Genomic DNA, 27666 nt, shown 5'->3' with positions numbered 1-27666 from the left:
TTCATCGACACGGATAGTAATGCATCATTTAACATAAATAATTCTAATACCAGTTTTCATTACCGATCATCTCAAAACATTGACAGTAATTACACGGACGAGACGCTTATAAATGACTGGTGGTTATGGACAGCTTACAGATGCTATATTAATTTTTAAGGTTAATAACACAACACGCTTCAGAATTTCGATAAAAAATTTGTTGGTCGATCATCATTAGTGCTAATTATTATTCTATCAAATCAATACAACTTCACTTATTTTTTTTTTTTTTTTTTTGTCTTCAGTCATTTGACTGGTTTGATGCAGCTCTCCAAGATTCCCTATCTAGTGCTAGTCGTTTCATTTCAGTATACCCTCTACATCCTACATCCCTAACAATTTGTTTTACATATTCCAAACGTGGCCTGCCTACACAATTTTTCCCTTCTACCTGTCCTTCCAAAATTAAAGCGACTATTCCAGGATGCCTTAGTATGTGGCCTATAAGTCTGTCTCTTCTTTTAACTATATATTTCCAAATGCTTCTTTCTTCATCTATTTGCCGCAATATCTCCTCATTTGTCACTTTATCCACCCATCTGATTTTTAACATTCTCCTATAGCACCACATTTCAAAAGCTTCTAACCTTTTCTTCTCAGATACTCCGATCGTCCAAGTTTCACTTCCATATAAAGCGACACTCCAAACATACACTTTCAAAAATCTTTTCCTGATATTTAAATTAATTTTTGATGTAAACAACTTATATTTCTTACTGAAGGCTCGTTTAGCTTCTGCTATTCGGCATTTTATATCGCTCCTGCTTCGTCCATCTTTAGTAATTCTACTTCCCAAATAACAAAATTCTTCTACCTCCATAATCTTTTCTCCTCCTATTTTCACATTCAGTGGTCCATCATTGTTATTTCTACTACATTTCATTACTTTTGTTTTGTTCTTGTTTATTTTCATGCGATAGTTCTTGCGTAGGACTTCATCTATACCGTTCATTGTTTCTTCTAAATCATTTTTACTCTCGGCTAGAATTACTATATCATCAGCAAATCGTAGCATCTTTATCTTTTCACCTTGTACTGTTACTCCGAATCTAAATTGTTCTTTAACATCATTAACTGCTAGTTCCATGTAAAGATTAAAAAGTAACGGAGATAGAGAACATCCTTGTCGGACTCCCTTTCTTATGTTCTTCAATTGCTACTGTTGCTGTTTGGTTCCTGTACATGTTAGCAATTGTTCTTCTATCTCTGTATTTGAACCCTAATTTTTTTAAAATGCTGAACATTTTATTCCAGTCTACGTTATCGAATGCCTTTTCTAGGTCTATAAACGCCAAGTATGTTGGTTTGTTTTTCTTTAATCTTCCTTCTACTATTAATCTGAGGCCTAAAATTGCTTCCCTTGTCCCTATACTTTTCCTGAAACCAAATTGGTCTTCTCCTAACACTTCTTCCACTCTCCTCTCAATTCTTCTGTATAGAATTCTAGTTAAGATTTTTGATGCATGACTAGTTAAACTAATTCTTCTGTATTCTTCACACTTATCTGCCCCTGATTTCTTCACTTTCTTCACTTCACTTATATTGATAAAAAATTTATTTAAAAGAATTTAAGAAAACGCAATTTTCAAAATACTTCTGAACCTAATTTTAATACTTTCTAGCTTTATTTGTCAAAAAAAAAATTATACAAGAATAAGTAAATAATTTATAAATTAGGATCGTACATTATACAGTGAAACCTCTACAAAACGGATCCTCCAAAATTCGGATACGTCCTCAAAACGTACGGTATCTTAAGTCCCGATATATTTTTATAGAAATTAATCTGTTCAAGACGGAAAATTCCGCAATACGGAAACGGAAAGGAAACATAGATTTTTACATTTAATTATACGTATTAACTTTGTCCCATAAGACGGAAAGGAAATTAAAAAAAAAGGATTGTACATTCCTGCGATTTGCAAATTATAAATCCAGTAGATTTTTTTTTGTTTTACCACTTGAGAGCAACCGGTAAATGCCTAGAAGACGTTACTTCGATCGGTCCCAAGTGACGTGGCTGAAGACTAGCCCCCCCCCTTTGTGCAGCTTGAAGCTGATCTCCCGACGGGGTCCCTCTTGGATCATTAAGACATCACGACATCCTTCCCGGTTGCCATGGTGTCTCCCTTTCCTTCCCTATCACTTAGTCTGGGTCCGGGTATGCACCCACGCATACCCCCCGAAAAGTAGATTATTATTATTATAATACAGCACTGTAACTGTTGTTTATCTAATTATACGCCATCACATTCTTGGCTAAAACTCAAAACAAGGATAGGACACAGAAAACAAAATTAACAGTTACGGAAAAGCATTCGGTATGGTCGCACCGCTGGAAGAATTCGCGATACGTAAAGCGTAAAACCGAATGTCTGTGCCACAAACGGCAATTGAGCCTCGAAAAGTTTAGCGAGCAGTGTCCTAAATACGAGGGTTATTTTTTTTTCAAGGTCCGGTCGGTCACGAAATTAAAACCACAGTGAAAATAAAATTTTTTTTATTTGTAACAAGTGTTAACATAGTTACGCTATTTCTCTACATAGTCGCCACTTCGATTTTGGCATTTGTCGTAGCGTGGTACCAAGTTTCCAATACCCTCGTCATAGAACGTGGCCGCCTGTGTTTTCAGTCATGTTTCTACGCTGGTCTGCAGCTCAACGTCTGTGCCAAAATGTTGTTCTCCTAGCCAGCGTTTCATGTGAGCAAAGAGATGAAAATCGGATGGAGCTAATTCCGGGCTGTATGATGGGTGAATAAGAATAAGCGGAGAGGAATTTTTTCATCAGGCATTGTCTTTCTCTACGACAATCCTGAGCCGCACACTGCAGCTGTAACAAATAAGCTCCTGCAACCTTTTTGTTGGGAAGTATTTGATCCCCCCCACCATAAATCACGGACCCGCATGTTAGAAACAACCCGAGATGGTAGTGAAGATATTATGTTATGCGTAATGCAGTCAAACTTTGGAGCCCTCCGTCCACCCCATTCTCTTAACCTCTTGCGCTATCTCCACCTTCGAGAAGGGCCTCAAAAGGAGACGCAAAGGAATTGAACTATTTAAAAACTCACCAACTTCCTCCTCGATATCACCGTGCATCTCATGCGGCCGAAACATTTTCCTTAAGTGCTCAGTGAACAACTAGGCCTTTTGGCTGTTCTCACAGGCCCAGCCATCAGCGGCGAAAAAGAGATTGGCGGCCGCTTGAATTTCCTCGTCACCCTCCACAAAAAATGATCGTCTCTCCTCAGAGGAGATAGACTGTCAACATATTCCTTGAACGATCTACCTTCTGGCAGTCGGCGATCCTGTGTTCCTCCTGCACACTTCAAACAGCGACATTTTTATCTGATATCAGACTAAATTATAATTTACAAATAAATATTTTTAGAAAAATATCTCTTAAAATTTATTTCCCACCTCTAAAAATATATATTCTGTTTTACGGTTCTAAGTTTATTAATTTTTATTTTTTGCCTGGATTTTTTATGCGTTTCAATGGGATGGATGGAAAGTCGAGAAAGGTTAAAACCATATCAAAAATGAATTTTTTTTGTATTCTTCATCTTTTAAGGATAAATTTTAATAACGAAAAAAAATTACTTAAGTCAACAGAAAAATAATTGGAGAAAATGACCACATTTTTTTGAAGCAGGTTATTAAGATCTAAACTCATCGAAAAGGACGTAATTTGACTAGTACTTGAAAAAATTATCCGATAAAATTAAATATTTTATAAATCTTTACATAAAAATAAAAATAAAAACTAAATAAATTCTTACGAAATTAATAAACGTCAAAGGAAATAATTGCCAATTTACACACACCGGCTTTGATAAATATGAACGGAAAAGTAGAGGCAAGAGCACGGGGAGGTAGCGATAAAGTGTACATGAGAGAGAGAGAAACATATATCGTTACAATTTAATTAAGCAAAAAAAAAGTATGTCATACAATTAATCAAATTAAATTAATTTCTGTCATTAATGAATTTTTATATTTTGAAATAATCGTTTTTTTTCTTCTAATGATTCTTCAGTTAATAACACAACCAATAGAATTATATATCTTTGTTTGATCTGATTCATTTAAACTATTTAAGCTATTAAAGATTATACAACAAAATCATTAATCTTATAATTACATTGATTTAAAAAGGCCTACATTAGTATTAAATAAAAGGCTGTATTATCAACATGACTAATTTTAAAAATGTACTTTAAAGCTTATTCATAACTAAATTATTTTCTTCATTTAATTTATACCACAATAACTATGACTTTATAAAAATATCTTAAGTCAATAGCTAAGGACCCGATAATCCGTACCAAAAAGATTAACTATACGCTTATCCATCTTATAGCTTCTCAATCTAACGTACAATTCCGAGAGTATACTGAAAATAAAAGTATGTGAAATAAGACTAAAACGGTCAAAAGAAAATTAGATTGACCGATCATTTAAGTTAATAACATATACTTTCTTTATATTTGGCCGCGTGAATAAACATTTTTGACTAATGATTTTTAAACATTAAACAGATTTTTTTATAGGTTCTTTATTTTTTAAAGTAACATTGTACTTTAAACAATATCGACCAAAAAATACGAGGTAATTAAGAGAAACGAAAAATTTGAAAACTGGATATTCTTATGAAGAATTATATTAATCGAGATTTATTTATAACATTCAAATATAAAAGAATATGCCATTTATGAAAACATACAAAAGATCTATTTTTGGAAGAAGGTATCTTGCAGGTCTCTGCGTAAATATTCCTGTAGCCGTTGTGAAACTCTGCACAGTTCGACGCAACATTTCAAAAGGAAATTCAGTAACCGCTGTTCGGATTTTGCCTTTTAGTTCTTCTATTGTAAACCCACTGGGTTCGTCTAGTGGTGTACGCATCTTCACAAATCAGCTGATTTTGAAGCCGGGAATTCTAAGGTTCAAATCCTAGTAAATGCAGTTACTTTTATACGGATTTGAATACTAGATCGTGGATACCGGTGTTCTTTGGTGGTTGGTGGTAAAACTGATGGATATCTCGGATATTCTTTACAGAAAAAGACAATCTCTTAATACTGTTCTACAGCAAATCAAATGTACTGAAATATTTATACGGTTTATGAAATAAGTATACTCTGTTCTTATAGATAGCATAAATTTTTTTTTTTTTTTTTTTTGTCTTCAGTCATTTGACTGGTTTGATGCAGCTCTCCAAGATTCCCTATCTAGTGCTAGTCGTTTCATTTCAGTATACCCTCTACATCCTACATCCCCAACAATTTGTTTTATATACTCCAATCGTGGCCTGCCTACACAATTTTTCCCTTCTACCTGTCCTTCCAATATTAAAGCGACTATTCCAGGATGCCTTAGTATGTAGCCTATAAGTCTGTCTCTTCTTTTAACTATATTTTTCCAAATGCTACTTTCTTCATCTATTTGCCGCAATACCTCTTCATTTGTCACTTTATCCACCCATCTGATTTTTAACATTCTCCTATAGCACCGCATTTCAAAAGCTTCTAATCTTTTCTTCTCAGATACTCCGATTGTCCAAGTTTCACTTCCATATAAAGCGACACTCCAAACATACACTTTCAAAAATCTTTTCCTGAGATTTAAATTAATTTTTGATGTAAACAAATTATATTTCTTACTGAAGGCTCGTTTAGCTTGTGCTATTCGGCAATTTATATCGCTCCTGCTTCGTCCATCTTTAGTAATTTTACTTCCCAAATAACAAAATTCTTCTACCTCCGTAATCTTTTCTCCTCCTATTTTCACATTCAGTGGTCCATCTTTGTTATTTCTACTACATTTCATTACTTTTGTTTTGTTCTTGTTTATTTTCATGCGATAGTTCTTGCGTACGACTTCATCTATGCCGTCCATTGTTTCTTCTAAATCCTTTTTACTCTCGGCTAGAATTACTACATCATCAGCAAATCGTAGCATCTTTATCTTTTCACCTTGTACTGTTACTCCGAATCTAAATTGTTCTTTAACATCATTAACTGCTAGTTCCATCTAAAGATTAAAAAGTAACGGAGATAGGGAACATCCTTGTCGGACTCCCTTTTTTATTAGGGCTTCTTTCTTATGTTCTTCAATTGTTATTGTTGCTGTTTGGTTCCTGTACATGTTAGCAATTGTTCTTCTATCTCTGTATTTGAACCCTAATTTTTTTAAAATGCTGAACATTTTATTCCAGTCTACGTTATCGAAAGCCTTTTCTAGGTCTATAAACGCCAAGTATGTTGGTTTGTTTTTCTTTAATCTTCCTTCTACTATTAATCTGAGGCCTAAAATTGCTTCCCTTGTCCCTATACTTTTCCTGAAATCAAATTGGTCTTCTCCTAACACTTCTTCCACTCTCCTCTCAATTCTTCTGTATAAAATTCTAGTTAAGATTTTTGATGCATGACTAGTTAAACTAATTCTTCTGTATTCTTCACATTTATCTGCCCCTGCTTTCTTTGGTATCATTCCTATAACACTTTTTTTGAAATCTGACGGAAATTCCCCTTTTTCATAAATATTACACACCAGTTTGTATAATCTATCAATCGCTTCCTCACCTGCACTGCGCAGTAATTCTACAGGTATTCCGTCTATTCCAGGAGCCTTTCTGCCATTTAAATCTTTTAATGCTCTCAGTATTGTTTCTCCCATTTCATCCTCCTCAACTTCCTCTTCTTCCTCTATAAAACCATATAAAAACCTCTATAAAATTTTAACAGAAAAAATTATTTGAAAAGAAGGAGAATTCCTTCCTTTTCATTACAAAAATGGTTTTAAATATTTAAAAGATAGGTAAAATTTTTTTATTAAATCTACTTTACACGGTAGCGTGCTAAGTAAATTTTTTCACACGAAAAATGTATGGAACTTTGAAATAAGACAACCAGTAAAAAAGGCGATAAATACAGTGTTCTTTAATTATTTGCCATAATTTCTAAACGATTTAATGAAATCATAACGAACTTCTTTGATAAAGAAGAGCATTCCTCCAGTATTTTCTTCTATATTTTAATCTTGTAATTTTAAGTAATTTTTAGTTAATCTAGTTTAAAACCTAGATAAAAAGTAAAACAGGTTTTTTTTATTTTTTATTTATCTTTACAAAATATTTGAAATAACTTAAATATTAGGTAATTTAAAAAAAAAAATATTATAAAAGTCCGTAAGTAAGAAATACATAATACAAACAATAACTGAGGTCAACTAACAAAAATTGGGGTCAATTATGCTACATTACACTCAAATCACGTCCAGTTAACAGGTGGCTATAATATATTACCAATAGCAGTAGAATAATAAACCATAAATCTGGCAGCAATTGTATTAACCGTACAAGGCAGTAAAGTTACTACAGTAGATCGTTATTCTCATGTTAATTTACGCATAAGATAACCGGTGGCTGGTAAAACGAGTTTTTTATACCGCAGTTAATCACGTTGAAAATGAAATTTATTTCAAATAAATTTAGTTAATCCAAAATTTCCGTTCGGATAATTCTCGGTCTAATAATAAAAAAAAAACCACCGGGTTGGTCTAGTGGGAACGCGTCTTCCCAAATCAGTTGATTAGGAAGTCGAGAGTTCCAGCATTCAAGTCCTAGTAAAGGCAGTTATTTTTACTCGGATTTGAATACTAGATCGTGGATACCGGTATTCTTTGGTGGTTGGGTTTCAATTAACCACACATCTCAGGTATGGTCGAACTGAGAATGTACAAGACTACACTTCATTTACACTCATACATATCATCCTCATTCATCCTCTGAAGTATTATCTGAAAGCTAATTACCGGAGGCTAAACAGGAAAAAGAAGAAAAAAGAAAACGCAACGTTTCTCAAAAAGTTTTATTTTATTTTTTTTACATAGTCATCTTGCGAACAATAAACGGCTGTCTCAGCTTCGATCTTATTATTTGAAGTGAATTTTCGTCCAGCGAGCCACTTCTTCACGTTTGGGAAGAGGAGATCATCGCTGGGAGCCGAATACGGGGCATGTGAAAGCACTTCGAGATCATGGAGTTTTGTAGCAACAACCCGCGATGTGTATGTGTATGTGAGGGTGTGAGTGTGTATGTGTATGTGAGTGTGAGGGCGAGGGCGTGAGTGTGAGGGCGAGGGCGTGAGTGTGAGGGCGTGGGTGTGGGTGTGAGGGCGTGGGCGTGAGGGCGTGGGTGTGGGTGTGAGGGCGTGGGCGTGAGGGTGTGGGTGTGGGTGTGAGGGTGTGGGTGTGGGTGTGAGGGCGTGAGTGTGAGGGCGTGGGTGTGAGGGTGTGGGTGTGGGTGGAGGGTGTGGGTGGGGTGTAGGGTGTGGGTGGAGGGTGTGGGTGGAGGGTGTGGGTGGAGGGTGTGGGTGGAGGGTGGAGGGTGTGGGTGTGGGCGTGAGCGTGAGCGTGAGCGTGAGTGTGAGTGTGAGTGTGTGGGTGTCAGTGTGAGGGTGTGGGTGTGGGTGTCAGTGTGAGGGTGTGGGTGTGGGTGTGAGTGTGAGTGTGTGTGAAACTGTAACCTTTATTTTTAATCCTATTTGATGTTAAATTATCACTTCCTTTCTTAAATATTTTGGGTATGCCTAATTTTTTCGTCCTACGTGGTTTTATTAAAGTCGTGTTCTCAAGAACGCGTTGATAAAATATGCTGTGTACAATCACTCTGTATTATCTGTGACATAAAATATGATCTATTATTTTCCATTCTCTGTCAGAACTAGGAAGTAAATAAATTATTACACAACGGTCAAAAACAATAGCCAATAAGCCCAACGAAAGCATCTCTATCTCTTTTCGGCAGTCGATCAGAATTTCGTTTATCATTGGTTAATAAAATTATAATGGAACTGATTAATAGATTTCAATCAATCAAAATAAAAGGAGCGGCCATGTGAAAAGCTGCCTAAGGCAGGTTTTCACATGTCCGCCCTCCATGCCACTCGATTCTGTGCCATCCGTTTATTTTATAGTAACTTCCTTTCCTTTTTATATTGTCTTATCATTTTCATTCGTCTCCGATCTCTTACTTTCCTCCCCGTTATAAATCCTTCTAATTCCGTCACCAACAGACAGTCACGTCTCAGCCAGTGTCCTAACCAACTGCATTTTCTTCTTTTTATTATTTCAATAATCGCCCGCTCTTAACCTACTCTATGAAGCACCTCCTCATTCCGAACTCTCTCCGTCCAGCTGAATTTTTTTATCCTTCTCCAAACCCACATTTCAAAGGCCTCCAATCTTTTCTCCTCTTCCTTCCTAATAGTCCATTTCTATGCCCCATAAAGAGCCACAGTCTACACAAAACATTTCGCAAGTTCTTTCCTTAGTCGCAGATCTAGTTTGCTACATAGCACTCTCCTCATTTTGTTGAATGTTTCCTTTGCTCTAGCAATTATTACTTTAACTTCCTGATCAGATGTCATATCTTCGTTAATGATGCACCTTAGGTACTTCAAGGATGCCACTTGCTCAACTTTATTTCCCCGATCCTAATCGTTGCCCTTTTGGTTGGTTTGCTAATTATCATGTTTTTATTTACACCCTTATTACCAGTTAAACCCTTATTAATTAAATTAATTAATTCAAAACTATAAATAATTTCAAAACTATAAATAATGATACGTAGGTGATTTATTAAGCGCGAAAAATATATTTTAGCAAATTCTAAAGAAGTAGAAATTCCTAATAACGACACCCCTCACCAATAATTTATAAAATTATTGTATAACCAAGGAAAAGATCATTTTTATAATTTTACACGATTGCCCAAAAAGGAGAGTAATGTATTTACACTATACTCCTGTGTATGTACATAAGCATGTTTGTTCCACCGTAGAATCTCAACGGCTGAACCGATTTAGATGTATGACCCCGCGTTGGAATCCCTAAGTTACCGGAAGATATATATATATATATATATATTATTGAATAGTTTTTGTTTTATTTAATTATGTATGTAAAGTAAAATAAAATGACTTTTATAAAAAAAAATGTTTAATTTCAAAAGAATTATAAGTTATAAATGTACTAAAAATGAAAAATTTATTTTCTAATATAACTGCTCAATCTTTAAATTTCTGTACTTAAATTTCCTATGTGCGTGTCACGAGCGAATGTTCAGGGAACATAAAATATTAACTATCTGCCCGAGCTGTGTACATGTTTAACTATCAATGGAATACACCTCCTGCTAACTAACAAAAGAACCTTAGTGACATAATACATTCGTTTTAAAACAATAAACATAATTCTTACCCTGTGTTCAATATTTTATTAGATACTGTGTGTAATAAATAATATAATATTACTCGATTATTTAAATTCTTTTAAGTACTCACTTGAGATTACTGATACGGCAAATAAATCAGTATAATGATATTTCTTCCCTTTAAGAGCATGAATTCCGTTACATAATTATAACGTGCTTTGCGCTTTTTATGTAGATAATCTATTACGCAACATTATGTTCTTTTATGGAAATTGTTCATATGCAATTTACAATCCCATAAAATACTTAGACGGATATGTACATACACATACACGCTTCAATCACAAGCGCGCGTACTTATAAATACAGGCGGATAACACGTCTGACTATGACAAAAAACATAGGCCGCTTCGTATGACGTGTGCATTCTTTTTATATGAAAATCCAGTAAAAAATAAAGGTAGCAACCTTTAATTTAAGCTGTTAATTTAAAAACATTTTACAGCGAAAACTAAAATCTTGGCTGGAAATGAAATAAGATATGTGGTAAAAAAAATAACGAGAAAATAACGAGTAAATAGGATTTACTTATTCGTGTATATTGATATACTCTTCACATTAATAAAAAAAGGAAACAAAATAGAAAAACCCTCTAAAGTAAAAAAATAAGAATTAAATTAAATTGAGCATTTTTAAACAAAAAAATATAACATATTAACAAATATAAAAAATGCACTGAAAAGTAAAAAATAAATTATATAAATATCTAATAAATAACCATAAAAAATAAATGTAACAATTATTAAATTTTAAAATTAAAAGTAATGAAAATATTTAGTTAAATAAAAGCGTGGCGAAGTTTTTATAATTTATTTAAAACCACACAACATTTATTTTTACAACAATTAATCTTCATTTTCATTTTCAATAACGACGCGAGGAGGCGGAAAGGTCTGCTGGAACCTCTCCTCTCCAATTGAGACTGACTAGCTACAAGCAACAATCCGGGAAAATACATCCACTCGCTTTCTTTGTACGTGTTCTCACATAGTTGATCATCTTCGAATTCTGCTTGTAATCTAAGCCAACTTGAACGCACTCTTTCCGCTAAAAGTTTCATTTTAATTATGAATTTTTATTTAATGAATTATAATTACGATTACAATTATAATAATTTTTAATTTTTCAGATTACGGTCAAAATGTAATAACTTTGTGCAAGATTTCTAAATTTAATTTTTATTTCTAATCTTATTAACCCTTAAAGGTCCGGTGCAAATTTGAACCATCAAAGAATTAAAACTTCAGTTATTTTATTATGGTAAATAAAGTATATATATTAAAATAAAGCAAATGTCTATAAATACTTATTCGAAAAGATTGTTATAAAAACTGCGCCACGCTTTTATTTAACTAAATATTTTCATTACTTTTAATTTTAAAATTTAATTATTACATTTATTTATTAGATATTTATATAATTTATTTTTTACTTTTCAGTGCATTTTTATATTTGTTAATATATTATATTTTTTTGTTTAAAATTCTCAACTTGATTTAATTCTTATTTTTTATTTTTTATAGGGTTTTTCTAATTTGTTTCCTTTTTTTATTAACATTAATATTAGTTAAACGTTTTTTAAAAAATTATTTTTTACATGTAATCAAATATATTTTTGTAATTTTTTTGTTTTTTTGTTAAAGACTAATAAAAAAGTAAAAATATTAATTTTTACACATCGAAGTTACATACGTGTACCAAATTTCAATCATTTAGTTTAAAATTTTCATTTCTCATGAACTATCGTAAACTAAATGCATGAATTTAGCGAAGGGGTAGTGCGTGGGGATGGGTCATATCAAATTCCGACACCGTAGTGCTGTATTGTCATCGAAGTTACATACGTGTACCAAATTTCATTGATTTTCATACAATACATCAAAAGATATAGCAGTTGCAAGCGAGTTAAACAAAGCTTTTAATGACATCGCATTTATGTCTGTGAAACTAACAGTTAGGGAGTTACTAAGGCAGGACGATGTAGATCTTTACGTCATGCTACAAATTTCTGTTCTGGTACCCGTATGTTCGGTATGATTTTAAAAAAAGTTTCACGTCAAAATTTTATAGTAATAATAGGTTGGAAAAATAACATATCTATAGAAAAAAAAGAACTTTCTTGATGAAATTATTTTAAATTAATTATAAATGACGTTACTATCTTTAACAAATTAAAAAATGTCTTTTTTTTTTTTTTGTCTTCAGTCATTTGACTGGTTTGATGCAGCTCTCCAAGATTCCCTATCTAGTGCTAGTCGTTTCATTTCAGTATACCCTCTACATCCTACATCCCCAACAATTTGTTTTACATACTCCAAACGTGGCCTGCCTACACAATTTTTCCCTTCTACCTGTCCTTCCAATATTAAAGCGACTATTCCAGGATGCCTTAGTATGTGGCCTATAAGTCTGTCTCTTCTTTTAACTGTATTTTTCCAAATGCTACTTTCTTCATCTATTTGCCGCAATACCTCTTTCATTTGTCACTTTATCCACCCATCTGATTTTTAACATTCTCCTATAGCACCGCATTTCAAAAGCTTCTAATCTTTTCTTCTCAGATACTCCGATTGTCCAAGTTTCACTTCCATATAAAGCGACACTCCAAACATACACTTTCAAAAGTGTCCTTGTCGGACTCCCTTGTCGGACTCCCTTTCTTATTAGGACTTCTTTCTTATGTTCTTCAATTGTTATTGTTGCTGTTTGGTTCCTGTACATGTTAGCAATTGTTCTTCTATCTCTGTATTTGAACCCTAATTTTTTTAAAATGCTGAACATTTTATTCCAGTCTACGTTATCGAAAGCCTTTTCTAGGTCTATAAACGCCAAGTATGTTGGTTTGTTTTTCTTTAATCTTCCTTCTACTATTAATCTGAGGCCTAAAATTGCTTCCCTTGTCCCTATACTTTTCCTGAAACCAAATTGGTCTTCTCCTAACACTTCTTCCACTCTCCTCTCAATTCTTCTGTATAAAATTCTAGTTAAGATTTTTGATGCATGACTAGTTAAACTAATTGTTCTGTAATCTGCCCCTGCTTTCTTTGGTATCATAACCATAACACTTTTTTTGAAGTCTGATGGAAATTCCCCATTTTCATAAATATTACACACCAGTTTGTATAATCTATCAATCGCTTCCTCACCTGCACTGCGCAGTAATTCTACAGGTATTCCGTCTATTCCAGGAGCCTTTCTGCCATTTAAATCTTTTAATGCTCTCTTAAATTCAGATCTCAGTATTGTTTCTCCCATTTCATCCTCCTCAATTTCCTCTTCTTCCTCTATAACACCATTTTCTAATTCATTTCCTCCGTATAACTCTTCAATATATTCCACCCATCTATCGACTTTACCTTTCGTATTATATATTGGTGTACCATCTTTGTTTAACACATTATTACATTTTAATTTATGTACCCCAAAATTTTCCTTAACTTCTCTTTCCACTTCTGAACACTTTTCTTTAATCCACTCTTCTTTCACCAGTTTGCACTTCCTGTTTATAGCATTTCTTAATTGCCGATAGTTCCTTTTACTTTCTTCATCACTAGCATTCTTATATTTTCTACGTTCATCCATCAGCTGCAATATATCGTCTGAAACCCTATGTTTTCTACCGGTTCTCTTTATTCCGCCTAAGTTTGCTTTTGCTGATTTAAGAATTTTCTTTTTAACATTCTCCCATTCTTCTTCTACATTTTCTACCTTATCTTTTTTACTCAGATCTCTTGCGATGTCCTCCTCAAAAATCTTCTTTACCTCCTCTTCCTCAAGCTTCTCTAAATTCCACCGATTCATCTGACACCTTTTCTTCAGGTTTTTAAACCCCAATCTACATTTCATTATCACCAAATTATGGTCGCTATCAATGTCTGCTCCAGGGTAAGTTTTGCAGTGAACGAGTTGATTTCTAAATCTTTGCTTAACCATGATATAATCTATCTGATACCTTGCAGTATCGCCTGGCTTTTTCCAAGTGTATATTCTTCTATTATGATTTTTAAATAGGGTGTTGGCAATTACTAAATTATACTTCGTGCAAAACTCTATAAGTCGGTCCCCTCTTTCATTCCTTTTGCCTAAAAAAATGTCTAAATCAATATAATTTTGAGTTAGTAGAAAAAAGTGAATAGAACACGTTTTGCATTAATAGTACATAGAGTTCATCAAAGGGTACTTATCGGTTATACTAGACCCCCTACTGAAAACCAATTGTTTTTGCGTTTTACTTTTGAGGCATTCTTAAACGAAATTTCTCTATTGGCCACCTAAATAGTTAAAATATATATAATTTTTATATTTAACGATAATTAGACGAGGTTAGCGAGCGTGGTTATGTTTGTTTGTTGATATACTTGAGTGACACGTCATTACACGGAATCAACATAATCTAATCAAACATAACCTACGCTTGCTTCGCTCGCTAACCTCGTCTGATTAACGTTAAAAATAAAAATTATTTTAAAATTAGTTTTATTGTGTCGAGTTGCGCATAATGGATATGTAATTGAATTTTAGTAGGGGTTCCGTGTAATCGATAAATATCCATCAAAGTTTTCTTAAAACTATAAATGAATGCATCTACTACGTGTGATGGAGGGGATATTGTGGTAAACCCACGGTTACCACATTACCGGTTATACGGTTGGTTACCTATGGAGGGAATTGATGGTAGAGTAGGTTGCTCAGTGCTCCTCTGCTTCCTTCCAAAATTGTTAAGTATTCTTCTACCATAATCCAGTTTTAACAACTGGTGCCAGTCGCTATTCCTTTGTGCAGTAACAGTTAAGATAACTTGACGTGTTTTTACAATGTGTATGAAACATTGCAAAGCGATCACTTGATTACGTTACTAAATACTATCGGGGTTACCTGTCAAACCTATCACTTCTTTTAACTTTACTCTTGAGGGAATACAGTAAACAAAGTGAAAATTTCATGAAATATTTTTTCTGTTGAAGTTGTTTTACTTTCATTCTTTTCTCTTGACTTTTAAAAGTAAATAAAGCCTAAATAAAAAAAAAATACTGTTTAGCCAATACATTTCTATAAGGCAAAGAGCGAGGAGTTCCCATTAGACTTTGCGCATAGATAGATAGTTTTAACATATTTTGTCTTAAATTCTTTCCTAAAACTTCAACGTATTCTAAGAAGGTTATAAAAAAAAACTGATCTCTACAAGAGGAAAAACCTTCTACCAAGTTAGAAATTTATTTTATATTTAATTTTTTTTGTTTTTATAAAAGATTTGTGAAAATTAATGACAAAAATTTAAGCGTATAAAAATCTGTATTAACTGTTGAAGGAAACATTTAAATTATTAATAGAGATTCGAACTCTCTGTATGATAAAAACATTTTTTTTAAATTATTATCTGTTCATTTTAATGAAATTAACTAGGTAGAAGGTTTTTCCTCTTCTCTTTTAGAGAAGAGGAAATCAGTTTTTTTTTTATAACCTACTTAGAATATGCTGAAGTTTTAGGAAAGAATTTAAAACAAAATATGTTAAAACTATCCATCCATGCGCAAAATCTAATGGGAACTCCACGCGCTTTGCCTTAAACATTAAAAAATTAATGTTTTTATCATACAGAGAGTTCGAATCTCTATTCATAATTTAAATGTTTCCTTCAACAGTTAATACAGATTATTAAACGCTTTTTTGTTTCATTAATTTTCACAAATCTTTTATAAAAACAACGAAAATTATAAAAATAAAATAAACACTGAAAAAAAATCTGATGTGGACCACATGACTTCCTTGTACGCCTATTATATTACATATTCATATTTTTTACTGCACTTCATTTAAACTTATTTCATTTGAAAGTGAGATACAATCATCCAACTCTTTAATAATGTGGACAGTTACATAATTGCTGAAATATTTCAACAATCTTACATAAAGTATTAGGATAGAGTAAAAATCCCTTTATTACTCGTATTACTAGATCAGTATTATTCGTATCTTCGTGATTTGCCAATTAAAAAAGTTTTAGATTTCTGGTGTGTCGTATTAATAAACATTAATAATAATTAAACCATTCCGTTTAGTGAACCCTCGTATACTGGTTAAAAATGTTAATTTTGACCTTACAGTGTAAAACATTCATTTTTTAATATTGGATTATTTGGCGAATAATCAAAAATAAGAAGAAACAATCATACAGGAGAAAGAAAGACTACATGAAGAAATATCTCAAAAAATAGCAAGAAGATGAAAATGAAGGGGAAGAAAATGTTAAGAACAAGGGAAGAATAAAAAGGGATAAGGGATGATAGTTATAAATTTTAAGAGAGAAAGATTGAAAACTAGAGAACTTGCCCGCAAATTAAGATCAGAAGAATTATATCAAACCAAAGAGCGATTAAATTGATTGGGAACAACGACAAATAAACGAATGGATGATCAACTCCAATTTGGGGAATTTATTAAAAATTTGCAATCACAGGTTAATGATTATTAAATCAATATATTTAAATTAAAACAAAGTTAAAAAAAGGAGATGAAGTCTGATTCGAAAAAAGATTGTAAAATATTGTAACACTGTTGCAATGAAAAGAAACATGTAATTTTAAAAGACTAATTATTATTATTATAAAATTATATTGCTCATACAAAAAAGTGTAATACAACGTTATTGTTAAGGACATTCAACAAAAATTTACAAAGAATGAAAAAATATAATTTCCTCAGTAGTAATATTATATACTGTACAATAAAAATATACAAAACATTGAAAATTAATAATAAAAATTATAAAATAGAAAATTATTCTAAATTAAATTTTTCATTAAAAATAATTACTTCTTATAGTTTTCATCACTTTCTTCCTCAGGGAAATCATTTACTTCACTGCAGTTACTTATGTTTTGATAAAACAGATGACACTCTTGATTGTAAATATTTAAATAGAATTAACAGGTTTTTGTATTTTAATTGTGATGTCGGTTTTGGATCGACTAATGACAACAAGTACATATGGAAACTTGACATTATTTTCATAAATTAACTGAAAGAAATTCTTTGTCGACATCATATTTATAAAATAATTCATCAATATTTTCTTGGTGAACTTTAATGTGAACAAATTATGACAGGATTATTGGCTGCTAATTAAAAACGTTCGTGTAAATAAGTGGAAATGCATTACTGTACAGTGATTTAAAATTCTTGAAATCATGTAATTCCATTTTGCAAAGATACTTTTTTGAACACTGGTGAACCAGCTGCCGTCAATCTGTAGGTATCAGTATCTGTAAAAATTCATTGTTTCTTCTTGTTTCATTCTATCAGCACTTGGGCATCTACTGCTTCTATATGCATATGACCCTAACAAGAATTTATGACTAATACACAATCTGTGGATATCAGTGTGAAATACAGATAAAACATATCCAAATTTTTTTTCTGGGCGTAACAGTTGTCTGACCATAATACTATTTCTTCAGTTTTTTAATTGGTAATGTTTTGTTCAGCCTATCTTAGAATCCAAGAAGATATTTCATTACCACCATGTCATAAATTGTGAAATTAATGTCTGCAACGTCCTGCAGTAGAAACTTTTAGATGTTTGTTAACAGTGGGGTGTTGATAAACATTTTTTGTAAATCAGCTGTCAACACATTTACTACTCTTTGCATCTTGATTATCTTTACTGTTTGGTCATAACACTTCCGTGATTCCTTAAGGTGCAATTCATAATTATTTTAAATAAATTTTTTACCATCTGAAGTTAATTCACCCTTTAATTTTGCTAGGTATAAATCACAGGTATCGCAGTATATGGCTATGTAAAGCCAATTTTTTGATAATTTTTCTCTACCTACCTTATTTTCAGCACATAATTTTTTAAATAAATACAACTTCTCTAAATTTAAATCAGGACTTAAAAACAGTTTCTTAGTTTTCAAGCATGAACAATGGCTCTCATATTTCAGGCTAACATTTATGTTTTGAATAACATTTTGATTTCCTCTGGTGTTATTATAGCAGGTGTATGCCGTCCTCTTTCGTCTATTTATACAATTCCTCCAGGTTTTTGTTTTTTTACTTGCGTTAACAGTACTGTATTATATATAGCTAGTATGTTTAAAAACATAACTTTACACACCCTTATTTTTACATGATTTATGTTAAAATAAAAAACAAGAATTTTCTTTTGGTTTTGTACCATCCATACCTATACATCTTTCTTATAGTCTTACTTCAATATAGGATGTAATAAACTGTGTTTTTAACTCAGGATCCTTTCTTGAATCCCATTAAGCCTTAAAAATTTCATTCTGTTGTAACTCAGTAATTTTTTGATAACAGTTCATTTTACACATATACAGAGGCTTAATTTCTTTTGCAGCCACTTCTTTGCCCTTTTTATTTGATTGCTTTCACCAACTAAGTACTTCTGTTTGCTAATATTACAAGTCTACTGTTCAATGTTTCTCTGTCATTTTCGACCCTGCTGTTCAATAACTGTTTTAATTAATACCTTTCTGTTAGGCTTATGTGTTTCATTCTCTGAATCTGAGCTTACATTTGAAGATGGTACATAATCTTTATCCTCTTAAGTATTTTCAGTCGCAAATACAAGTCTTCTAACAAATGTAACTCTGTAACTTGATCATTTTGAGAGTAGTTGGGAGAAGCTGAGGTTCCCTCATGGACTTCTTCATTTTAAAATGAAGGTCCATTTACATTAATTTTCTAATGCAACATTTTTTTAACCTGTTTTTGCACAACTACATTTTGAATAAACCGAAACCTTTAAAATTGTGCAGCTAGCCGAAAAATTGAATATTTTATGTGTTTGTTAATTAAAATTAGCAATTTCAAAATATTCAAAATATACAATATTGAAAGCCTTCAAAAAACAAGAATAATTGGAATAAGATCGATACAAAGCATTTACAGTAAGATTTCCCCAAATGCCAGAATAAAATTACCCACATTAAAGCAGGAATATATATTATTATAACCAGCTGTGACCACAACATGGATAATGTAATTTCTATTAAAAAATTTTCCCTGATTTCTTTATTTACTTACTAATGATTCTGAACATATATTTAATCTTTTGTCTAAAAAATGATTTTTCAATTTCAATTTCAATTACTCAACAATCAATTTTATGATTAGCTGCATATTACTGGCCTAGCAAATAGTCATATTACTTTGGCCTTGTAACAGGTCAAAAGCAGAATAGGAGACCTAAAGGAAGTGGCACTAAGATTTTCATAATCGTTGAGCATAAACTGAAATACAATTGCAATTAGCTCTTAAAATATGTTGAGTAGTCCACTGAGACTCTGACATATCATGAAAACTATTTACATTATTCTAGTGACTAAATAAGAACATTAGGAAAAATTAGCACACTTAAGAGTTTTTTGAACAGCTATTGAAACATTTATGTTAACTGAAGACTAAACCTAAGAGTAGAAAAATGTTACTCACTTTCACCTGATTTGATCTTACTTCATTTATTATTAACAAGGGCCTAACTTTTTCAGCCCGTAATGTCACAACTGTTTTAACTTTTGTAACATATTTTAAACATTAATTAAGAACTATTATTTTAACAAAACATATCCCATTCAAGAGAATAAATATTATTATTATTATTAATAAATAATAAATTAATAATAATAATAATAACAATAATGAAATGTTGATTAAGAAAAAAACTTATGTAAATTATTAGAATTGTGAATGTTAGAAAGTTTAGATAGACACTAATATGAAATGAATACATAATTGATTTAAAGTAGCTATCTCATTTATTATTCTCAACTGGGAATAGTGTTGTGTACCTCTGGAAAGAGTGCCAAAAGTACTACATATATCATTCAAACCCATTTTCAACAAAAGTGGCAATGGTGTCCTTTACCTCCAGGCTATAAATCCGGTACACATGGCAATTTTTTGTACACCTATCATAAATGGAATGAACCTCCTTTATCCCAAGCTTATCTTCTTTTCTGCAATCATTTAATGCAGCAAAATGTATTTGAACTTTGCTGTATGTTTTGTTGTGCTAATTTGAATCCATCAATTTTTTGTAAGTGATGACATTAATTCTTTCTTCTGGTTCAGTTTTGTATTTTAGCTACAAATGAACTCTATTTCATGAGATTTTTATTTATTTTATTTCTCACACTGCGTCAAGATAGTATGTACCAGGTATTGTTTCACAGAAAAAATGTTACAAAGTGAGATAATAATTAGATATGGTTACTTTGAGAATAATGATGCCCATTGTGCAACCATTCCCACTGGTGAACAGAATGGTAAGAGCTGAATATTCACTTTATTTTGGTGGTTTTATGAAGATTGAATCGGAAAAGAGAGAAATTTACAGCAAAGTCTTGTAGAGTCAACCAAGGATGGTTGGTTGGCTTACCTACTACAATTATGCTTATGAGATCTAACAGACCAAGATTTTTATCTTATATTCTGTAATATAATATAGAATATAGTATAATAATAATAATATAGTATATTGTAAGGTTTGTTGCTAAATGACAGAGCAAATAATTTCAAAGGAAGTATCCAAGTTAATAACTGAATTCAGAGATATTCAATTTCCAGTTAGCCATTTCATACTAATGTTTCTAAATGTCCTCCACAAATATTTGATTTAAATAATTGTTATTTATCCTAGATTATTCTAGATACAACAACAGAATCGTTTAATATTTCAGTACACAAATTTTATTGTAAAATTCTAACAGTTTTCTTTGCAATATTTCAGGACAGACTTGTCCTTTCAGTTTTATCTGGCAGTGGTAAAAGTTCCTGGTATGATTCCAAGTACACTTAAATTTGCAATTCCTCTCTACCACAATAATCCAGGAGTTGCTATCACTGCAGATTGTTACCACAGGTATTATTTATTTTTGAAAAAAATTAAGAAATAGATATGATTACATAAAAACAACTCTATGGGGTAAATAAAATCAAACGGGGATAAAATTATTTTATTACAGGTCTTTACTTTAGTGAAGAGTAGAAATTAATCTTTTCATCGGGCAAAATAAAAAGATCTCTTTGGTTATATTTGAGAGATTCATTTTTCATATGTAAAAAAAGCAAATACTGATTTCTTTAAAAACAGATTATTCAGATGTCAGCAACTACTATTAGAAACAATTTAATTCATCAACATAACTGATTTTTTAAATATTTAGACCTGATCCTCATCTCATTGTGCCAGGGGGGGGGTTGTTTATTATTTCCTAGTTTAACAGATTGCAACATACACATTTTGAAATAAAAGATTCTCATTACCCTGAAGTTTCTGGTTCAAATCTGGCTACTGCCTTTTCAGTATATTTTATAATATCTTTGTAGGATACTGAAATAAATATACTTGTATGTAATATCTGAAAATATTGTACTTTTTTATCCTATTAATGATGTTAGAAAAAGCAAAAAATGTTTTGGTAATGAAATCATGTCTGGACCTTCTATAATACATATTCTAGACAATCATTTCACTAATTTTTTTCAGCCTTACTAATGATTTAGATTAATCCAAACACATGATCTCTCTTTTTTGTAGGCTTTTCAAAATTTTATTTTCCTAGAATTTCATTTTCTGAATATTTATTTAGGTATATGGTATTTCTCAGTCCCCATAGTTACTAAAAGGAATAAATAAGCAAAATAAAGTTTCTGTTTTTAAGATCATAATATATCATGAAATTTACATGTGATTTAATGTTTCTCTTGAAATTTAGTTGTATTCTTTTCATAAGTGAGGAGATCAAAAAATTACATCATAAAAATAAAGGTGATAAAAGAAATTTTTAAGTGAGATCATACTTAAAAAGAAGGCTTTTAAATTAATGAACTAGAGAATGATTGTTCAGCAAAAAAGAGTATCAGTGAATGCCAGCAATCAGAGCAGCCAGTCAATATCATCTTTTTTTATTAACTTTTTTTAATGATATAATAAGTAATGGGCATCAAGAAAAAAAGATTTAGTCTTTTCAAACCTATTATTGCATGCATGTTAAAGAAAGGAGCCAGCCTTTCTTTAACTTAATGTTAAAGTCGACATCTGTTCTTTAGTTGTCCAGTGACAGGCATGTATATATATATATATATATACACTTTTTTAGAGCAAAAATAAAATGTAAACTATATTCTATGAATAGTATTTGTAGAGAAATTTTCAGTAAAACTAAAAATAGAAAGAAAGACAATATTTATCATGAAATAAAAAAAAACTTTTTTAATTTGACAAGCTTTTTTTATGTCTGTAGGCCGATAGAATTTTTTTTGTTCACATATATTTTAATTTTATTAATTGTGTTGAGGGTTTATACATAATAAATTAATTTTCTTAAACACTTATTCAGTGAGATTTCTTGTTAAATGTTAAAATACCATCGAAATTTAAATACAACTACCTTTTTTTTAAATTTAATTTTCTAATACAATTTAATTAATGTGTGATTAATTTTCCCATATCACATGTTTTCGTTTTTTCAGGTATTAATGATACTATATTTGTGAATTATAAATGGTAATCTGTAATAGCTCTATAGTAGTATGCTGGAATGGAGAATAATAATAATAATATTAACGTTAGATTAATAAATTTAACAATGATATTCACCTTAAAGATTTTCTCTGCTGGATCGAATCCTCTACACGTCTAACTAGTCATCACAATCGTTGTGTCCTAAGCTGCATCAAGTTAGGTGGGTCAGTTCGGTAGGTCAAGTTCTGTGGTTGAATACGCCTAATCAAGTTCTGTTTGTCGGTCTAGTTCGGTGGGTCGAGTTCGGTGGGTCGAATTCGGTGTGTCACGTCCAGTGGGTCCAGTCCAAAGCCCAGTCAAAAGCCAGTCCACGTGAGTCACGTCCGGTGGGTCACGTCCGGCGGGTCAAGTCCAGTAAGTCACTTACAGGATCTGTACGTCTGATTGGGTCCTCTAATTCCCATCTGTACGCCTGTTGGGTCTTCTAACAGGCGGGTGGGCTGGATCATCTCCAATCGGGTGATCTTCTCCTCCTATCGGGTGGGTTGGATCCTCTCCAAAAGACAAAACCGTCTGAAAATAAAACGAAAAAGGTCAGTATTCCGTTATCATTTTGTATAAAAAGTTAATCTTAATTTCTAAATAAACCTGTTTCAGTTGTTTCGATGGTATTTTAACATTTCATACTGCTTATGTATTAGATTTAATAACATATATAAAAAAAATTACGGAAAACTCATGTAATTAATTTATTATGTACGTCCCCGACACATTTAATAAAATATATGAACTTGGTTTGATAAAACTTAATTGTAATTGATTGGATTTATGGGAACAAATATAAGTTAACAACATTACCAGTTCTCAGGCGAACCTAGTGGGTTAAAAAAATCGGGATTACCTTTATATATATATATTTTTTTTTTCTTTTCATTCATACCGTTTTAAATAATCTGTATTATCAATGAAATTGATAATTCTATTATTAATTGAAGAATTATATTTATAAGATGTCTTTTGTTTAATTGATCATCAGTTATACATCTTTCATCTGCAAAAAAAAAATTAAAAAACACATTAAAATAATACAGATTATTTTATAACTAATTAAAATTACGATTATATAAAAGAAAGAAATATTACCTAGATACATTTTTTACAATATAGACAAAATGAAAATATTTTAAAATGTTAGGTATGCAATTTATTATTCAGTTGCCTTTTTTTTCAAATAGGACTAAATAGTATATATTTCATAGGAGAGGAGGCGGTTGACTGGGGGAATTCAGGCAGGATCAATGATCCTGGGCATATCCAACCGCCTCTTCGCCCGCACCTTGCGACATATTGAATGGCGTCACTTTACTCTTGGAAACTTTAACTTTAACGATTTCTATGGCAGATAATCCACTTAAAAATGTCCATCTAGGAGAGCCTTTGGCTTCGCAAGCGAAGCAAAGGAGCGTTGAGTTTGGTGATAAAGAGGAAAGAAGAAGATTCTAAAATCTGAATCACAGAAGCAGCAGGAGGACCTGTTAAGGAAACAATGAATTTTGCTATGGGATTGTTCGTTGAAACCGTTAAACCTACAATCATCACCACTACTCAAGGCCAAGAAGATGTGGCGTATAAACGTTGAGGTTGTACCGCATGGTATGCTAAATACCTTCAAGGGAGCACCGAAGACGAAATTGTAGAGGAACTCTATGGACAAGGAATTGTACCATGTTGTCGACCGAACACGCGACGCAACGGAGAAGTATGATAAAAATAAAGTATGGGAAGTATGAGTAAAGAAAATAGGTTTTCATTAACAGATGTTATAGCCCATTCAACACTATTGCAGTGTTTTGGATATCAGAAATTTGAACATACAGCGGCGTGATGCATTAGGAAACAGATCTGTTCTTGTGGTGACCTATTATATCCGGATGACCCGTGCAGGGATCCGCCGGTTTGTGTCAACTCACACGGGGATAACTCTGCGAGATCGTGATACTGTACAATTTGTAAGGAGGAATTAGCAATCCAAGCAATCTCTTGGCTAATTAAAACGGTCGACTACTTCGAAGCTAGAAATTTCACCGAATGTTGAGTTTTATGCTCAAGTTGCTGCAGCTCCTGCGGATTCCTTTAAACTAAAAGTCGCAATCTCTGAACTGGCACCAGATCTAGTGAACATGTTGAAACGTATCGTCAATGACAAGTTGAAAAATTTTCCTTTACAGAAATTATTCAAAAACCAACACAGAAAAAAGCGGAAGTTTCCAAATAAAAGTTGTTCCAGACTTGAGAATGAGCTCTCGACCGGTCAAAATGGAAGGAAAATAAACTAAACAGCACAAGTCGTTTAAACATAATGCACCGACGGTAAAAGTTGAAATAGAAAAAATCCCCATTCAGGGAATCAGGAAAGAAGACGACGTGATAATGATTGTTGGAAGAGCGAGTGATGGACAAATATCAGTGGAGTCCCGGATTGCTCGGAGGACTCTAAAAGAAAGAGCGAGCTTTTTAGCCGCCCCATGCAATGCTCATCGCAACATCTGGCTCACTGGCTCAGTACAATCTAATGCCGAAAGTAAAGTATCCTCCGGTATCTATTACAAAGATGGATTGGATGATTCAATTTCAGAAGTCTCAGACAGCCTGGAACACTCTGGAATCAGAGGTGGAGGCCATCAGAAAGATGGAGAAAAGTAGTAAATAAGAATGGCCTACAGGTAAATCTAGGCAATAGATTATGTGCATGTAATCAGTTTTATAAGTTCTTCTGATTAATTTCATGAAAGGATGAGTTTTTAATAATTGAAGGAGTTTAAAGCAGTTTTGATAAATTTGACATTTCTTTATAAATGAAATATATGTTTCTTACTGGCAAGATCTCTACGAATGCAAAGTTGGCAGGAGTTTATTACTCCCTACTTTATCGCAGAACCTGGACAGAGTCCCTTGCTGCTGGATGATTCTAATCGGGCTTGGTTTTTTAAAAGGGTTATTTTATATCTCGGATCTAATTTTTCAAGTTTTGTATTATTATTTTAGTGAATTTAAGACGGATTTAATTGCATTCCAATCCGTTGTTGAACCAGCGTTATCGAACCCATTTCATGGGCCGACCGCGGAAGGCTAGGCTTATAAAGCCTGTCCTCCCGACGTAATTCCCCTTCAGACCGTCCACTGAAGTCCTTTCGGTGCTAACTCTTAATAGGCTAGCAGGAATACGCCACAACGGGGCACTAGCTATAAGGAGGGAGCAATGCGTCCCCTTTTCCGGAGGAGTCGCAATTGCTGGGTTATTTTATCTTACTGTAAGTTTTGAAAAGGAGAGGTTGTGTAGAAGCTCTTCATCCGCTTCTGGTGTAGCTGCCCTTCAGGACGCATCTCTGCTGGGCTCTGTTCCGGACTCCAGTCCGTGATGTTGAGACGAGTGGCTGGTCTTCCTTCTTCTTCATCTTCTCCCTCTTCTTCTTCCGAAGACTTCTTCGTTCTTCTTTGGCCTGCACTTTCCAAGAATTGGTAGTAACCGAAGTTACATACCATTAACCTTGGAATTCCCGAAGCCCCGAAGGGCTGAACGGGGGAAAGTGCAGGTTTGTTCATTCTTCTGTGCTGTCAGTGGCTGCTGGGCAGGTGGCTGCTGGGCTGATGGCTGCTGGGCTCGTTCCCCCTTTCTTCTTTCTTGAAAGGAAAGGAAGGTAATAGGGAACTTACAATGGTGATACCTATTCGCGATCGCGATTTTGGGGCGGCGATTTTCTTAAAAGAAGTAAACAGAAATTATTCACTCCACGTAATTATTAACCTTCAGACACACGTGTGTCTGAGAAGGGGTTGGGGGGACCGCGTGGCCGCAGTGAAGAAACCATTAGTTTTTGTGGTGGCTGTTGGTATCTGCAACAAAAGAAGCAGAACACATACGAAAAAAACAAAAATTTTTTAATTTTTACTATTCTTTGGACTGGCAGGATGAGAGGACGGAAAGGCCGTTTCCCAAGAAGGCACGACGAGTCGCTCCACATCCACGTTTCTCCCGTTTCTGAAACAAGAGAAACAGAACAAAACACACGCGGAGAAAAAAAAAACAAGATCTCTATATACCTTCTACATATCGTGTTCTAAGGAATTAATGTCCTATGACAAGTCTAGTTTTGTATTATCTGTTCGACAAGACTAGTTTCTTCTAATTAGGTCGCTATTTATTTTAACAGGAAGGGAAAGAATTTTTTATGTTCTTTGTTTTTCGGGAAAAAGCTAATGACCGCGACAGTCGATGTCCGTATCCCCGGAAAAAAGTTATTTAGTTATTCTTTAATTTTGTAGTTTTATTAATTTTTTTCAAATTTGGCAAATTTATTCTCTGTTGAAAATATGTACATATAAAATAATAGAATTTTACCATTATAATGATATATTATAATTTATATCTACGATATATTTTAATAATGATAATAACTAATATATATATATATATATATATGTTACAAAACCACTTAGATCAAAAATTTTCAGCTTTTACATTTTTGCATTTTCTAACAGTTTACCATCTCGTGCATGCACCGTAAATATCATACGATTTAAAACCAGACAGATCCTTAAAAAATCATGTAAAAAATCGCCGATTTGTTGCAAAACCAGATAACTTTCCAGTTAACCTTGAATCACAGATGATATCGCATGGCTCGAACCCTTTTTGAGGTTGTGTAATTAATTGAGCTGAAAGTTGCAAGCTGTATTCTTGGTGTCCACCAGTAGCCGCTCGTAGCTAAAATTAGTGGGGTGCTGCTCCAGAAAATTTTTTTCTGGTCCTTTTCAAGGCCATGATTAAAGTTTTCTGTAAAATAAATGAAT

At 32.7% G+C, this 27666-nt stretch overlaps 1 protein-coding gene and 1 long non-coding RNA gene across 2 annotated transcripts in view; one reads left to right on the top strand and one right to left on the bottom strand.

Annotated features, from left to right (window-relative positions):
• The window catches only part of LOC142326542 (pancreatic lipase-related protein 2-like), a 115863-nt gene that overhangs the window by 62287 nt on the left and 25910 nt on the right, over positions 1-27666 (top strand). The window lies entirely within an intron of this gene.
• Positions 6387-23868, bottom strand: LOC142326827 (uncharacterized). Its single transcript, XR_012756873.1, has 3 exons — positions 23756-23868; positions 22951-23388; positions 6387-6753 (listed from the first exon to the last, which is right to left on the bottom strand). It is a non-coding gene; the product is annotated as an uncharacterized LOC142326827 (long non-coding RNA).

This window comes from Lycorma delicatula, chromosome 6 (genome assembly GCF_047948215.1).
Source record: "Lycorma delicatula isolate Av1 chromosome 6, ASM4794821v1, whole genome shotgun sequence".
Taxonomy (NCBI): domain Eukaryota; kingdom Metazoa; phylum Arthropoda; class Insecta; order Hemiptera; family Fulgoridae; genus Lycorma; species Lycorma delicatula.
Note: the sequence above shows the minus strand (reverse complement) of the source record. Positions and strands in the feature narration are given on the sequence as shown.